At 36.0% G+C, this 18559-nt stretch overlaps 1 protein-coding gene and 1 long non-coding RNA gene across 3 annotated transcripts in view; one reads left to right on the top strand and one right to left on the bottom strand.

Moving 5' to 3' along the window:
- LOC140515394 (uncharacterized) overlaps positions 1-18559 on the bottom strand; it is a 1104438-nt gene that overhangs the window by 204902 nt on the left and 880977 nt on the right. The gene's annotated exons all lie outside the window — the stretch shown is intronic.
- Positions 10243-14021, top strand: LOC140515408 (uncharacterized). Of its 2 annotated transcripts, XR_011971013.1 has the most exons (3): positions 10243-12152; positions 12976-13142; positions 13281-14021. It is a non-coding gene; the product is annotated as an uncharacterized lncRNA (long non-coding RNA). The 2 variants fall into 2 exon arrangements; XR_011971012.1 differs by lacking the exon at positions 12976-13142.

Raw genomic sequence — 18559 nt, 5'->3', positions numbered from 1 at the left:
AGCAGTTATGAAAATTACAATATTTAGTATGCTAATCTTAATAAAGTTTTCTAAGAATAAATATATTGAATCTACTACTTAAGAAGAGTATATTTTCTCAAACCCATATTACTTTTATGTTAAATATGTAAGTAACATATACATATATACATATATAAACATGCACATAGTGATCGACCCTATTAACTTTGAACATAAAGTTGCTTGCAAATGACAGTTTTAGAGGTCACGCTTCTTTCAGTATGCATAACAATAGCAGGATAATGTTTTATGTGTGTAAAAAACTCATTGATATTCATTCTCATCATTTCAGTAATGTTTCCTCAAGATGATTAGAATATTTGATGGGTATCAAAGACTCAATACTTGCTAAATATCATAATCATCATTTTGCTTTCATAATAAGGGGAGAGGACTTGACAAATATTAGCCAGTTAACAAATATTTTGTTTAATATGAAAAGAACATTAATTAGCTTAAATTTTAATAATTTGGGCAATCTTCAATAAAAGTTTCATTCTGTTCCATTGACCACATTTTGCATGCAAAATTGATTTAGTCAAGAATAAAAGTATTCCTTAAAATGTTTTTTTCATACTTTGTTAATCGTGACAAAATGAAAGACTTTGGCTGCATATAATAGTACTCTAACTAAATCTAGAGAACTGACCATGTGCTCCTTTATATAATTCCTCATAACTTTTCGATATCCAGTGACAGGTTTTATAGCAACATGATGTACTTTTACATCCTCTATGCAGGTAATTGTTCATTAATAAAAATTGAAAATAATCATGTGTCAAAATGTTATTTGATTAAAAAAGATATGTTTAATGTTCTCACTATCAAATATTTTGAAGAAAATTAACTCGCTCACATACATGATATATCTTCATTTTTTAAAATCACATTACATTTCTGTCTCAGGAAGCTTTCAATATTACTAATGAAGGAAAAGATGGCAAAAATCTTCCATCAGTCCACATACACTAAGACTTTTTACTGAGTAGGCAAACAACTTAGAGGATTGAGTGCTCCTGCAATAATCAATTCACTAGTCATCAGGCAGAAATGTAAAAGTGTTTAAAGAACTTTCCTGACTTCCTTATCTAACAATGTTTTAAGCTTTGAATTTTAGAAGTTAAACCTATTAATGACCAAAAAGTAAATTTAGACTTCAGTTCTTTAATAAATATTAGATTTGTAAAATGAATCTATTAATTCAAAAAATAATGAAACTATGGCCTTGTTAGTCTAGTGCTACTTGATTTGTTTTTAAAAAGACAAAACGAAATTATTTTGCAATGGATCCTGGGATCACAGATTTAGGGAGGAATGAATAATCCTTCATCAAAGAGTAGCAGCTTATCCACAAGTCTTCCTATTCCCTATGGGATATTCCTTAAAAAGTAATAACAAGGACTTAAAAACTATGTAACACTCTATCATCTAAATTAACCACTTATGCCAGAGCTTCCCAATCATAAAAGAACTAGAACCACACCAAGAAAGTTTTAAGATACTTTCTTAGGGGACAATGCAGGCTGTGAGTTCATAATCCAGAATCAAAATTGAGTTTGAGGGATAACTGAAGAAGAATACGGCATCATTTTTAAAGCAACAATTCATGAAAGAAACCTTAGCAGACAATTAAAATGCCAGGATTTTCTTGACCCTGTAGACTTTTTAAAAGTTTGTCTTCATTGCTATGCTAAAGACTTTCTAAGTGAAATATGATCCTTTACAAGCTCAAGTGGTATCAATACAAATTTCCCATCTTAAATACATGGCTAAAATTAAATTTCTCATTTACTAGTAATCTGTACTTAAGTAAATCACACAAATGTTCTTGCTTATGGTTATTTCGATTCGTTATTCATCGAAATACAGTGCAAAATTCTCACTTGCAATATAGTATAGTTAAATTATTTTTTTCAGGTAATGAATGAAGAAATTAGCTGATAGCAACTTATAAGAATTGTTTTACCATTTCTTTCAAATTTCTGATTTGTTACATGATATTAAACACTAGTATTAAATAACCAAAAAACTTTCATTTGAATAAGCAGAAGTTTATGTAAAACATCAGAGAGATATTAAGGTTCAGCCATTTTTTTATTTAATGAGGACTTGCCTTTGTGATTGATGTCATATTATATATGGGAAATGCAAGTGTAAACCCTACAGCTTTATTAGAATTGTCTTAATTAAACCCTAATCAAGGGAAGATGTTTTTAAAATTTATATCTATTTTAAAAATCCATTTGCTTGTCATGATTCATTGATGACTTTACCCAAACACTATGACAATGCTATCCTTTAGGAACAGAATTAACTTTGTTCATCTGTGAAGATGTTACATAAACGTATGTAACAGTGATACCACATTTCAAGATAGTAAGCTATACAATTCCTGTCTCAACCTGACCTACCTGATCTTTGCAATTCTTTTCTTTTAAATGTATAAATTATGTTCAAATTTTCCTTTGTTTTTTACTTAACAATTAAAATACTCAGAATACAATTTTCAACAATATTAAATACATAAATTAAAGTAGTTAACTGACTCTCAGAAATAAACAAAAGACCAGTGACAGGTAAATCTTCTGAAATAAATCATATTTACCTTTTCATATCTGTAGCAAAAGATTAATAAATTTGAAAAAACTGAGAAAGGGTGTTTTATTGCATAAGAAGTACTACTATATGGTAAATTTAATTAAATTCTACAATATAAATTCTATTAATAAGCTAAGTTTTTTTCAGGATATGTGAAATAACTCAAATTTTGATGATAAGTGTCAAATGTATTTGCATTTGGAAAATAAGGTGTAATAGCTTTAGATATTTTTCTTCACTAAGTGATTGATGCATTAGTATATTCTATAATTAAAATATAAGGTATGAAGCCTACATAATACATTTTACTTAAACTATATTTTTTATTCCCTTTTATTTCGTTCTACTAACTGAAAAAGTAATCTTACCTGTGGACAAAGATAGCTTACCAGTCTGTTTTGTCAACATTTAGGGGTGCTATAGTCTTCTCTTTCAGAGAATGCTCAATAAAAGTGAACATTAGCAAAGTATTCCTTGTAAAAATAAAATTATAATAAAATATAGCAGATCACTGTTGATATTTGGCATGGCAAGCTGTACAGGAAAACTCGAAGTCATTCTAGAACTAAGCATCTTTTCTTGCTTAATACCTTAACTGTGTCATGAAAATTAAATTTATTATATTGCAAGTGAGAATTCTGGCACAACATTTCAATGAATATTGAAGCCAAATATTAAAAGTTGAATCTAAGAGAACAGTAAGACTTGAATAATTTGGATTTCAAAGTTCACACTCTAGATAGTTAACTTCAATTGTAGATTAAATAAAAGCCTTAAAAAATACAGTTATTTCCTTAGCGGAAAAACACATGCATAAGTTAGAAATTAAGCAATAATACTGATTATGAATGTATTACATGGGAAAAGTCTTGCTTCTTGTAATATTTGAGAGAAAGCATAATTAGTCTCTATTTGGCAGGTCTGATTCTTTCACTGAAATTTGAAGTATAATTATCTAACACTTTTTTGGAGCAATGAACATATATACTTTTTCTCCTCCTAATAAGAAGCTCAACATTTTCAAAATAATTTTTAATTCTTTATGTGTATTATGTGATAACATTGTGGCGTATGACAATAAGTGAATTTCAGTTATTTTATGGAGACTACTGAACATCTAACATAAACACCACCTTCCAATCAAGTTTGATACTTTAAATTAGAAGAGAGATCATCATAATATTGTGATAGTAAAAAGAATGAGCAGATTTCTTCATGCTAAAACTTTAAATAAACTTATTTAATATAGATATCCACTTATAACGAATATTTACCGAGATCTCTAGTTAAATTATGTTTTTTACCCAGATCATTTGTTTAATTATCCTTAACATTTTAAAATTCCCTACCCTTATCATTCTCACTTTGTCTCAAAACCAAATTTAAAAATGAAAGAAAATGGATTGTGAAGTCTAATTATTTCTAGCATATTTTCATGTTTGTTCATCTGGCTTATATTGAAAAACATAACATGGCACTAATTTCCTTTAAAATTTTGGCATTTGTGGTTTTTTTTAATTCACATCAAGAAAAAAAGTATTGTAAACATAGTCTTCAGGAATTTAAGTTCTGAAAGGCTATTTCTAAACTTGTAAGAACATTAAGATCATAAGTAAAATAATAAAATATATTACTTTTCTTTCAACAACTGTTTAAAATGAAAAAAAAAACTTAATGCATTTATTTCATTGCTATTTAAAACAATCATCCCTTTGCCAATTTCTTTAATTAACATCTGGAAAAGAAATTTAACTGCTAATTTTAATTATTCAGGGAACTAGGTTGAATATGACTTAGCAATATATACTTATAAAGACTGAGGTCAATCAAGATGTTTATTTCACATTTTACTAAACCATTTTACTAAAGTAATCTAGTTAATATTAAGCATGTCCAATATTCATATACATCATGGAGGCAGTCATCCCATTACAAAGAATATAATAAATTTTATTTTGGTAAATGGAACTAAAGTAAATTAATATTTTTTTTAGTATCTCCATAACCTACCTTTAAACAAGGAGTCCAGGAATACTAGCTCTCATTAGATATCATTCCAGTATAGGAGTAACATCCTGGAACACAATGGAGATTGCTGTGGTGGTTCCTGAGAAAGTACCTCTCCTTTGGAAACTCCTCTGTTATCCAAGAGACATCTCTTTATGCTGACACCGGGTCAACAATTTCAATTATAAAAACTTAGGGGAGTTTCACTTCACTGAAATTATAGTAACAAGTTCTAATAAAGGGTAAAGTATTTCTTTTTATAGCAAATTATGATTAGACTCTCATTTGGAGACACTTAAAATGTTGCCCAAAGAACAGTCCTTTACAAATGGTAATTTCAAAGGTATGACAATCTGAAAAGAGACTGGGAAATGGATTTCATCAAATGAAATTATGATATTGAAGAAATAGTGAAATTATTAAGTTTCATTGCGAAAGAGTCAAATCTTTACAGATCAATGATCTCTTTAAGTTACAAAATAAATGATCCTAGGTATTAAACATGACAGGGAGGTGTGTGTGTGTATATATATACATATATATATATGTATATATATACACACATGTGCTCACATGCACACACACACACATGCACAATTCTCCATACAAAAATATCAAATTCCTTGAATTTAGACCTACACTCAGAAAGGCCATGTATGCACTTAGCATTTTAAGGGTACAGACTTCTTGAAATATTTACTTTTCCATCTATAGGGGAGAAGGAAATGGATTATTTTGAACAGTTTGATTTAATATGGAAAACTAATATTGCTAGTTTTGTTCTATTGTACCAATTAATAGCCCATCTATTAATAAGTCATGTTTAAAAGTAGACTAAACTTTGCTTCATACTTACACAGTAAGCGTCCATGATCAAATTTGCAGAGCATCTGTTAGTAAAACACACTATTTGTGGAAATACAAAATAAGTTCAAAGGACTTCCACTTGTAAAAGATGTAACTCTACTATTTAAAATTTTCATCCAGAGACACACTAGACCCATGTCATTGTTAACTAAATGTAGATTGTTGACAGGTCACTCAAGTCATGTCCCCTAGATACAGCAAGATAACAATAAAAATGTCTCATATACTAAGGTAATTCTATAACACAGGTAATTAACTCTGTATTAACAGTTTTATCATACAATGCATTTAGCATATTCTAATATGAATAGACGAATGAGAGTATTTCTAAATAAAATGAAATCTGGGAGCTGAAATTCTCAAAGCAGTTCAATATAAGAAGATAGAATTCAATTTTATCTTACAGTGTAAAAGAGGGAATATAGAAAAATACAGAGACAGTAGAAAGTCATAGTTCTGGAAAAGCCCCCATCAAAGACCTTGCACAAGTATATAATAAAGAATATAATATATAATATACGTAATATATTATATATAATAAAGGATATAATAAAATAATTTGTGATCATAATGTTATATAATAGATACATATTCCACAGTAATATAACTGCACTAAACATATTAAAAGAATGTGTTATCTCAGTGGAACCAAATAATTCAGAGTTAAGAGTGCCACCTATCACCTATTTGTCTGAAAAGTCAGTGTTACATAGCTTGGCCTTTTCTAAAGTCTTTTTGTAACAGCAGGAGGGAAGTCTTCTAGCTCCAACTCAGAAACACCTAGTTTTTAGTTTGTTATAATATTTTTTTAAAAATAATTTTCTAATATAATAGCATTTTATGATCAACTAAACATACTTCAAGTTGGATAGGAAATCCATTATATTGAAAGGACTAGGTAAAATGATATTGTTTACAATTGAGGCATAAATTTTAAAATTACCCAGACATCTAGATCATTTAAACCAATCTTATAGATTAATCTGTGAAAAATATTTTAAAGCAATCAAGACTGAAATAGACATTTCAGGATTGAGGAATATTTCCTGAGTGGTAGTTTTCCTTCAGAGAGGACATGTTATTATGTGTTGATATTTTATATTCAAAAGTTTATCTAAGTAAAATCTTTTAATATGTCTCTAATAGCTTACTTCAGGTGTTTAAAATGATTCTGAATTAATTATTTCAATCTGAAAGGCTACCAAAATATTTAATGTAAATATCCTATCTGACAGAGGAGCAGATTAAAATATAAGTAAAAACTGAGATCCTGCCAAGTTTTAGACCTAAGTATAAAGAAAAATGTCACAGTAGGAACTGAACATGTACCATAAAGACAGAGAACTACCTCTTAAAAAAAAGCTTCACATACTCTGGCTATCTAATAGCATTTACCTATTTTAATCTTGCCTTCTGTGTTCTTAATACCTCAAATTATTTGAACTGCAAGTATGTATCACACCAAGCAGTGCAATATTAACAAGAGATCAAGAAAATCTTAACATGGTTTTCCAGAATAGCATAAAAGGCTGATAAATCCATGTCAGATAATGTACAAATAAGAAACAAATGCAAATATCACAGTAGGAATGATAATATCCACTATCTTTCCAGTTTTAGAAGAGGATACAGATTTACCTCCACATGGACTTGCTTTTTTTCATTGTCAGGATTGCACCTAACATCTTATAAAGTAAACTTATAACAAAAGCTTGAGATTTATATCTACAATTCTAAGAGTTTCTAGAATTTTCAACTTAAGGGTTGATGTAATTATATTAAAAAAAAAACTCAGATTAAAAAATAGTTATGATTCACACAGTCCTTTGGTAGGTAAGAAGAGATAACCTAAGAAGTCTTTTATATATAGAAACAAGTTCTTTCATTTAAAATATATTAATGAATTACCTTTTCATGTAAAAGCTTTACTTCACACAACTCTTGTGTAAAGTTCTAATTGGATCGCCCAAAGTATGTATTAAGCATGAGACGCAGCATTTCAAAATTCTAACATGATCTAACAATTGTTTTGAAACAAATGACTTCTCAAGATGGTGAGGTATTACTATCAATCACCAACAAGTTAATTCTACATAATAAGGCAGGCTTGGATGCAGACTGATCCATTGTGGAATGCTGTATCTAAAATTGATTACAACAGCACTCAAAATGAATGCAGCCCTCCAAACCACTTCTTTGCTCAGAAACATTAATCTCAATTAGAAGGAGAGCTTCATAATGGTGATGCTTGGTATGAAAAAAGTATGGAATAAATCAGGTTTTATAAGACACATCAATTAATCAGTTTTAGAACCAAGAAAGCTTTTTTAAGGCAAATTTTAAAAACCAGGACTGTTGAAAGCTCAGACATTCCCCAAACTTCCAAATATTTGTTTGATTGCTTAAAATTACGGAACATTTTCTCAAATGATTTTTTGATACGGCTCATAAAAACTTTTACAACATTATACCACTGAGTTATTCTTTTTAAAACATTTTTTTTTTCAAAATTCTGAATGCTTATGTGAAGAGACTTCTCTCCAAGAAAAAGCGTTCAGGTTTATCAAGCATCTAAGGGCACTGAATTTGAAGAATGATTTCAGGAAGGAATACATGTTTTTCCAAGGACAAAAGAGATTATCAGAGTGTTCGTTCATAATGTTATCAACTTTAAAGCAAGTTAAAGTGAGTTCTGAGTCAAAATGAACTCTTAATGCTTTTTAAATTATCTATTAAAAGCACATAAGATGATAAGCAGAGTATGAATTTCCATGCTAATAGGTTTCACTGCATATCTTCATGTACGACTGACTTCCACACCTGCCTCAGATAAAGGGAAAGGAAAAGCAATTTATTGTTACTGCTCTATGCCGTGATCCATAGAACTACAACGCTGGAAAGTTGTATTTTTAGAAATCATACAATTCTTTCAAAGGGTAAAGATTATTTTAAAAAAGGAAATACATATCCCTGATACAATCAGAATAAATGCTAATCAACTAACATATTTGGGCTTTATGATGCTGCTGGTCTCAAACTTTTCTCCTAAGTAAAGCTTTGTAATACAATATGCTACAAACACACTTCAGTATTTCTAACTATAGTTTTATACAAACTGCAATAATAATATTCTCTTTACATCTAATTCTAAGATGTTCTAATATTTCAGATATTTAATTTGGCTCCTAATTATAACTACATCCTCCTCTCATATATGCTATTTGCTTGATTGTTTGCAGAGAGGATAATTACTACTGGCTCAAACAGCTTAGTGGAAAGAGTAGTTTGAACTTGCTAACTGGATTATGAATGCTAATCTTGAGTTTCCTTTCCAAACAAATGTTAAAGTACTTACTCTATTTAGGGAGATTCTCCTATTCTTCCTAAAACCTTATTTTAGTTTTTACACACAAAAGAAGTTCACTTTCCTCAACAGCTACCCTGTTGCCACACCCTTAAAATCATGACAGGAGAAACCTATATAATTTACTCAGAGTAATAGCTTGCTTGACATTACACATCTTCAAAAAATAAATAACCAAGTAGCATTAATAAAAATTTTAAGAATAATTACTATTCTGTTTGGGTCCTTTACTTTAAAAAAAAATCTGCGGTACCCAGAAGGGTCCCAAAATAATGCAGTTTCTCCTAAATAGTGAGTACTGATATTGGATAGACATATTGCTCCCCAATTGTAACTGTATTATGTTCCATAGCTATCAGCATAGAAATTGATTTGTCTTTCGAAACCTGAAAAATACAAACATTTAAGTTTCATATTCCTCACTTTCCAGTGAACTATTTTTGGTACTTAAAATGCTTAATATATTTCATGTATAATTTTGCACTGATTATCCTAGAATTATAATTTTACATAGGAATGAAACAAGGCTTTTAATGGCTACTCAATAAGAAAAGAACACAATCTTGGAAATCCATTCTGTCATAAATTAATGCAATATATGTTCAGTTACTTAAATGAATTTAAAGATTCTTTGTAAAATTTACAAGTGACTTTTAACTATCAAACAGATATTTACAATATTTGGTGAGACAAGTGTTGTTACTGGACTATTTTCATTGTAACAGGACGGATTGAATATTTTCTTTGCATCTCGAATCACTAATTTGGAACTTGGAAAGCTCACAGAAGAGATTGTATTAAGAGATATACGGCAGGAAAATTTATATAATTAAAATTTTAATGAAGGGTGGACAAGTCTTAGTATATTTAAAAGACAATGCTTTTTAAACCAATTTAACTAGTTATTAAATTAGAATTATAGAAACTCGAAGTCCTCATTCACTACACAGACCATAAATACTTAATATTCTCCAGGTGTGCAAGGAAAGATACAATGCTTCTAGACAAAGTTACTAAAATAATAAAACGAACCATACTTAAATTTAGAATTCTTTTAGTTACGATATTTGATTTAAAAAAAAAAATAACTGGAGTCTTCTAAAATATTCAGTCCTAATCAGGTCTTTTTCTTTGGTAATAGAAGGGAAAAGTAATACTTGAACATAAATTCTAGTGAAAAAGACCACCCAGTGGATTCTGCCAGTGTCTACAAATGTCTGACACATACACTGTCAGAAGATAAGAAATATAGTGTTATGAAGAGACAATCTTATCCACAGAGATCAGTTAGAGTTCTGTAAGAATGTTCCACAAGTCAACCTAGGACAACAGCTTCCACTCTCACTCCACTACAGAATAAAAGTGCCTCAGTACTTATATTTATCTTCAAAACATTCTCTAATGACTTTATAAAAGAAATGAGTTTGCTATTAGAATGGGAAGATTTTTTTTTTTTTTTTTAGTTCTTCACTCACGGTGGAATAAAATAGTCTGGAAGTTACCAACACATCTACCTGACAGAAAGTAATAGGTGCTCAACCTACACAACTTACTGAGTTGAAGTATGATCAAGAGAAAAGAATCTTCTAACTAAAGCCCATTCTAATTTGCTGGAGGGAAATATGATGCAGATAAAACACCGGGCTTTTGACACGGGGATTTGTAAACACACAGCCATTGTCAACCCAGTTCATTTGGTGCTGCTGGAGTAATTCACGGAGTTCCCGGATCAAGTTTCACCCAGGAATTGCCCCTTCTAATACCTCCACCCCTTTCCAACTTGGCTTCCTTGGCAGTTTGGGAAGCATGTTCGGTACTTTCCCTGGAAACAGCTGACAGCCTTTGGACAGCCTTGGATATGCTTCACGTATCCAAGAAGCCCAGCACGATACTTCCAGAACAGACCTGGATGAATCAACAGCAGCACCGTAATGAAAAATAGGGGTGTGCGTATGTATGTGTGTGTTGGCTGAAGGGAAATGAGTAAGATCAGAAAAAGTAGCTCTCATTAAACATCGAGCTTGTTGGGACAGACACCCTCCCCCCACAGCTGCCGGGTCTATTGCCTCCTAGACAGACGTCTAATGCTGAACAGGGCATCCAAGTCAGAACCTCCAGGTAAAGTTCCCACCTGAGAGCAGATCGAGCAGCGGTAGCGGAACAGGAGAGTGCAAGCACGCCAATAGGGGACCTAGCTTGGGAAAGAAAGCCCAGAAAGAGGCAGGTATGGGAAGTCCTCCCTCTTTAACCTAGAGACTTTGACAACTTGCACTCTCCAGGCTCGCTCCGGGGAAAGGCGAGATGATGGGAGCCCCTTTCTTCGAAGCGCTCAGCTAGCAGGCGCTGAGCAGAAGCGGTGGCGGTGGCAGCGGCTGCGGGGACGCTTCCCCTCCCCCACTGCCTCTGCCCGGGCACTAGGACCCCAGAAAAGAGCAAAGCGCAGCACTTACCCAAAGCTCTCAGCTCGGGCGCTTCCTCTCCTCTCAGTATCCCGGCAGCACCGTCAAGACTAGCTAACATCACACACGCAGCACTTTGCCAAATTCAAATGAGAAAAGGGGGAGGGGCAAGGAGGAGGACCGCGACGAGAAGGACCAGTAGGGGGAGAGGAACCGGTGGGGAGACAGAGGATGGAGGGAAATGCAGGAGATTGGGAAGGGAGGATGGGGGGGCAGGAAAAAAATACAGCAAGTGTTACAACTTCCTTTCCTCCCAGCACCCCTGCTGGCTGCCTGCGAGGGACCGGGAGAGGGGAGGGAAGGAAACTCTGAGCACCAATGAGTTCACTTTCTTTTTCTCCTCCGCACTCTCCCCTCTCTTCCCCCCTCCTCCCCACCCCTACTCCCCAGCCCACTCTAACCTCCACCTCTTGTAATGGGGCGGGCAGGGCGTTTGCTCTTCTCTCATTGAAAAAGGGAGGACGGAGAAAAAGGAGGAGGAAGAGGAGGAGGAGGGAGAGGGAGAGGTGAGGGAAACCAAGCTGGTGGGACTGAAAGCAGCATCCAGGACCTTAGTTGTGTGATATGGGTAGCCCCGAAGGGAGAAGCAGCGCAGCGGCTCAAGCAGCTAGGTTGGCTACACAGGCGCATACACGCGCACATGTGTGTGATGGAGAGGGAGAGGGAGAGAGGGGGGTGAGAGAGAGAGAGAGAGGCAGAGAAAGGAGCCGAGAGGAGCCTACCATGCGCTTCCCCCGTGCAAACCGAGGGAGAACCCAATCACAGGGCCATCGGGACCGAGCTGTGATCATTTATAATCCTTGACTCAACCTCTCCACCATTTGTCAAGATGACAGGTACTTTATTTCTTCTTCTTCTATTATTATTGTTATTATTATTATTTTTAAAAGATCCTTTTTTTACTGCCTTTTTCTGTCAAATGAGATTTGCTGGACTGAACCACGTTTGCCTTGGCTCCCTCCCTCCCGTCCGTGTTGGTTAATGTAAAGCACCGAGGCTCCCATACTGTGACCAATCACTGCATTTACTACTATTGCAATGATTTAGGGGTCATCCATGAATAACACTACACAGTGATCAACGGCTCTCTGCAGCTTCCTGCCCTGATGAGGGTGTCTGCACGCTACTGATTGCAAACACTAATGAACTTACAGCTCCATTAGATATTCTCTTACCAACAATGTGAGAGGGGGCGTTTGTGTGTTTTGTGGGGGGCCAAGGAGGAGAGTTCGGGGTAGTGGTGCTGGTAGAAATTGCATTTGGCAAGTGGAAACAGTTTGCCAGTAAAATCAAACCCTTACTCTTTCTAGGGGGGAAATACTTTTTCTGATGTTCTGTAGGGTAAACACATTAGGTCAGCTGAGTCACCAGAGAAAGTAGGAGTCTTAAAACGCTGCCTGGAGGATTGCTTCTAAGTTTGAAGGGTATAATTAAGGCTTCATACCCCTGGTGGGCAGACCCAGCCTTACAGTAGCTCAGGGGGAGAAAAAAAAAAAAAATGACCAGCGGTTGTTCAAGTCTGCTGTCCAAAACTCTATGAGAGAAATACACCTTTTGGCCAGCCGGGGGTGGGGTGTATCTGTGTGTGTAAGGGGATGGAAGTGGTGGGGGAGTTTTCTGTGAACTAGTAAGTGAAACACTTAAAATCCTTGAGCTCAGCAGGAAGACAGAACTAGTGGTAACCGCTGCTTCCTGACTGGATCGTTTTGTAAACGCAAAGCTGGAGCATCATGCCGAAAGAGACCATCCCAAGTCAGTTTTACATCTTGCTGTAACACCTCAGATTTCGAGTAAAACTACCAAACGTCACTGAAAGTTGGGTGGAGGTGCGTTTTGTTTCCTGTTCTCTCCACCACACTGTCTACCACTTCACATTTTGGTCCCCTTTGTGGGGTGGGTGTGGGACCAGCCAAACACTTTTCTTTCCCTTTTCTCCCCTCCTCACTCCTCTCTTCTTCCTGCAGACTGTTCACTTGTGGAAGTGTCCAAACTGTCTCAAGTTCACACCGTCTGCTAGTTTTGAACACCGAGTTACTGCTGCTATGTGGAACGGTTCGCTGGTTTCCCCCGACTCCAACATCTGTCAGCTTTTCGGTTCAGTAACTATGGGCTTGGCGGTCTCTCCAGGCTAGGGTGAGTGAGTGTATGCGGGCACTCACGTGTACAAATGCCAAGTGTCTCCTAGGGGTGAGCGCCGGGGCAGGCGGTGAGCAGCAAGTCGTCGGAGCATAGAAGTTCAGGGATAACTCTCCCTGCTCAGCGGGCACCACCGCACTCCTCTAGAGCACCCAGGGCACATGCGCGTGTGTTCCCAGGCTACTCTGGAGCCAGGCTGGGGAGTTCAAGGATTCCCTGGGCATCTTTCTTTCCCTCTTTCAGCTTTTGCTTACAGGCTTTCCTGCATTCTGGTGATCCGAAAGCCTGGCCTAGGGCTGACTCAGAAGAGGAGGAAAACTTCGGTGGCAAAGTGAAAGAAGGAGTGAGTGTATCAAGGGAAAGATCTAGATGCCGCGCAAGGTGCTAGGGGAGTGAGGATGATTCCCCCAGCCCCGCAGCGACCTCTCCCCATTCCGCAAAATGAGAATAATCCCACTGAAATCTTAGGAGAAACTAGCAAAAGCCCGAGCTCTCCCTTCTTATCAGTCCAGGCACCAAAATGCCTTGTACTCCAGAACTTTATTTAGAACGCAATAAAGGGATTAAAATATTGGTAATGACTGAACTTGACCCACCGAAAGCGGTGGGGATTTCATTTCACGTCAACGACGCAAAGAAGCAAAGACATTTTCTGCAAGGGGGTAGGGTTGGGGATTGGGGTGGGTAGCAAAACAGTAGTGATAATACTAGCTTTCTATTACTGTCTCATTTATCTTTCTCTATTTATCAATCTTTGTCTTTTCTCTGTCTCCTCTCTCCCTCCCCCTCTGTCCTCTCCTTCTTCCTTTCTCCCTCCGTCACTCCTTCCTTCAACCCCCCAGCACTGTGAGATGCAAAAGTTGATTTTTTTTAAAGGGGAGGAAAAGGAGATAATTTAAGTCCTAACTATATTGCAATCACTTTCTCATCTTATTAGCTAAAAGTACATAACTATCAATTGACAGATTCAGCATTCACTTGACATGTTAAGACACATAATCTTAAACAATGGTATAACGAATCACTTTTTGAGGCTTAGTTTAAATGTGAGCAAAATTGGTGCAAGTTTTTTTTTTTGTTTTGTTTTGTTTTTTTTAGCTCTAAGACCTCCCCAAAAATCTGTTTTTTTCCTTTTAAGCATGAGATCTTTCTCTTAATGACCTTTAATTTTTTGGGAGAGGGAAAAGGATATAACTTGCACACCTAGTAATATATTGTCCACGAAATTATAGTTTTGCCCAAGTCCCATAATGTTAAGGAAATTAGGTGAGTATAGATTCTGAAACAGTATAAGGCAAGCAAGCAGGAAATGAGGCATGACCTGCTATAGGACAGACATAGTATTAGGTATTGTTGATACAAAGACAAAAATGAAATAGTTCCTGTCCCCAAGCAGCTTACGTTCTCAGGAGACAATATGTATACATAAAGCTCTATACTAAGTCCACATACAAGTATATATAGAGAGTAAAAACTACAGAACCGGTGTGGTATCCACCTTCTGTTGTGTAGTGGAATCTCTTCCCCCACCCCTTTGGTATTGCCCATAGGATAGATGATACCGATAATGGATTTAAACTACACGAGAAGACAATGATTTAGAAGTAACCTCAGAGATTATCTAGTCCCAAATCCTCCATGTTTCATCTTCAAAGTGTTCAGTTTGTAAAAGGTAACATTAATGTCAAGCAGATAAAAATTAAAAGCAACCCTAGAACTCACTAATGTTGCCCATTTCAATCTTGTTGAACACTTTTATGTTCACTGTAGTACATCCTGAGGCAGGTAAACTTCTGCAAGCTACCCTATCAATAGAGTCATCTTTCCCTACACAGCTGTCTGAATTTGAAGTGTGATCTTTACAGAGAACTTTTTACCATCCTGGTCCATTAGGAAAAGCTTAAGTTGCATGGTGCCAAATTGTATGACGTTTCCTATTTCCAAATTAATCCCTGGAAAGCCAGAAGGCATCTTGCTCTGTGACCATCATGGCTTTTTGCCTCTCTGTGGTGCCATGGAAGAAAGGGGGATGCGTCCTTACACAGCGCATTGTACCACAATAAAGCACAGACAGAGCAGGAGGTAAAATGCAAGCCATAGCTATGTGTTCCCCATCCTCTGGTCCTTCACAGCAAACTATACCCCATGTGTACTTCTGAGTTAGCATCTTTACACAGCTGGTCTTATAATCTGTAATGTACAAAACTGGCGGGATCTCTCTCTTTCCCTCCTCCCCTCCTCTCCCCCCTCTTCCTCCCTCCTTCCCTCTCCCTCACTCTCTGTCTCTTTCATCCCCACTCCCTATGGATCTACTTTGTCACAAAATGTCCAACCCTTTAAAAAAAGGAAAACATGGCCCAGTTGTTTCCCAGCTTTTCTGGACCTTCTAAGTGCTGTCCCTGCTAAGGGAATGGTTTCTAACTTCCACTCACTTTTGGAGGTAAACTAAAATGTTCTTTCTTCTTATAAGATAAAGAAACATTTGTGATGGCACTGGAGTGGGGTGGAAGGGGAGGGGGTTCAGCACGGCTCTTGGAGTTCTGTTGCTGCCGAATCAACCATCAGACCTACTCTGCTAGTTATCCATTGGAATGGCTAGCAAATCTTGAGTAAGTTTTTGCACCAGCCGAAACGAGAAAGTTCCCATTCTAATTAGAGTCACGTTTTCCTTTCCTTTTTCTTTTCCTCTTCCAAATCCCTGAGCAGAACTGGCCTGGGACTGAGTTAACAGCTTGCTTCCTGCTCCCCTCAGAAAACACTGGGGCTGCACGGTCTGTCACCTCGCCGCCTGACTTTCTGTGCATGGTTTGCATGTCAGAGCACTCCAGTAGGTCACCCAGGTAGCAGATTCTCAACGGAATCCAGCAGACAACCTCCCGACTTCCTAAGTATCCTTTGCCATTATTACATCTGCTATAGCAAACTGGAGTGCCTCTCTGGTTTAGCTGGGGAAGTGTCTGACACTGCAGTCAGTTCCACATTTCTATTGCCTTGTCTCACAGACTATGACTAGCCTGGCAGTTAGATTCCAGAGAGTGCTGACAAGTGTGGACCAGGAATAGTATGGGGACAAAGCCAGAGCACTGAGACCGAATCTTTTCCCGCCAGCCCCGAAGAGCAAAGACTCAGTGAAGTCAGCAATACGTACCTCTGTGTAACACCCACGATGATGTGAACCACTGAGAGATGGGGCAACTTGCCAAATAAGAGATTAGAGATCTGTGGTGGCTGAGGACGTCCCCAACCAAGTTCGGGACACTAGTCAATGTTGCAGTTAAAAAGTCCCTCCTCAAGGAGCAAGGCATAGATATGGAGAAATGTGACCAACCAGAATACATTGGAATGGAAATCTTTCCCCAAAAGCCCTCACACATCGCTTCAGTTTATTATCAGTGTTTATTTTTTTTTTCAATGCCAAAAATAAGTCAAGTTATTTTCTTTGGCCGTTGAATTATTGCAAAACTGTAAAACTAATGTTCTAATTTGATCACTGACAAAGTCATAAAATTAAATGGTTGTTTGTAGTGGGAAATATGTCCTAATTACTATAATTAAAGCAAGATTGGACCCTACATACATTCATTTAGGAGCACCAAATGCACTGCCTATCATACAAATCAACCTTTAAATGGGGCCATGCCTTTCCACGACATTAGTTTGTGTTCCACTGCATAAACCCTGACTGCACGTGAGCCTGACCTTTGGTGAAAATTATGTACCCAAGCTCAGCCTAACTGCTAACTTGATTTGCTAGAACTTTAGAAAAAAACCTTTCAAGTCCACGCAGGATTTTGAATACAAAGGAATCTTTTCACATCTAGCCTAGATTTGCTGCTATTGATTGAGCAGAATTTCTGGGTTTAGAAACCACCACATTATCTTCTCCTAATCATGTGACATTCACAATTAGTGGCTTAATGTGGAGTACTTTTAAAGTGTGGCATCTGCTTTACAAACAGGATTTAGTAAGAAGTTTGCTGAAGGCTTAAACTGTTGTTGTCAAGGATTTGCAAACTTGAACTGCGAGAAAAATTTTCTGGCCAAGTACTTTGAGAGAGCTAACCACAAGCCCTCCACATAAAGAAGCTTCAATTTGTCAGGGCACAGTCTATGATCTATCTCATGGGTACAATTGCAACTTGCCAGGCAGGCATGAAAACTTTGCACAGAATAAGGATTTTAAATATGTTCACTTATTTTTGGTTCACGTTTCAAGAAAAAATATTGTAAATAAGGCTTGTATTAATAAACTTATCTAATTATTAAAATTTTTTGCTTTTTCCATTATCCACATATACTCATCCCTATAATCTGATTAGAATGTTTGAAAAATTTTAAACATCATTACAAGCCTGGATAACTTTTTTATTAACTATTTTAACTTACTTGAATTTTCCCATAAATATTACTCGAAAAACACAAACAAAAAAATGCAAAATTAGTGGGAAATGATTAAAAAAAGAAAGTATAGGAAACAAAATCAGCAAAATGTACCACATCTGAAGCCTGGAAAATATACCACTAATTCAAAATTTGGAGAAAGTTGCTATGAAATTGACACATTTGGGTGCTAATTACTTCTTATGTCAAATGCATAAAACTTTTTAATAAAAGATTTCCTGTTACCCAAAATTTCTTTCAAGTTTTGCTGATAAAAATTGGAAAACTCAAGAAGTCTTTTTTTTTAACTTCTCAAAGACAAGAGTTCAGCTGGTATTGGGGAAACAATCTCTGTTTATTCCTCTCTGCTCAGGAGGACTGTTTCTAATTGATCTGGCATGGATTTTAGTTGGAGATGTGTATGTTGCAACCTAAACGCAGTCTCTGTATGCTTTGTAAAGTGATAACCATATGAGCCTTATTTGAAATATTTGAAGATTTTAGTCATTAACCTGGGTTAAATTGAGCCATAAATTCAACTCTAATGTATATGTCCTGACAAATTCATCATCATTTTGAATAAGTTGCATCCATACTCCTCCTCTCAGATTAATAAAGATGATGGTTGCATATGGCATATGGAATGACTATGATAAAAGACTCATATACCATTTTGTACTGTTTAAATGCAAATTGTTCATATTATACAGACATTTTCTGTTGTTAT

This window comes from Notamacropus eugenii, chromosome X, assembly GCF_028372415.1.
Source record: "Notamacropus eugenii isolate mMacEug1 chromosome X, mMacEug1.pri_v2, whole genome shotgun sequence".
Classification (NCBI taxonomy): Eukaryota; Metazoa; Chordata; class Mammalia; order Diprotodontia; family Macropodidae; genus Notamacropus; species Notamacropus eugenii.
This window is presented reverse-complemented; position numbering and strand designations above follow the sequence as displayed.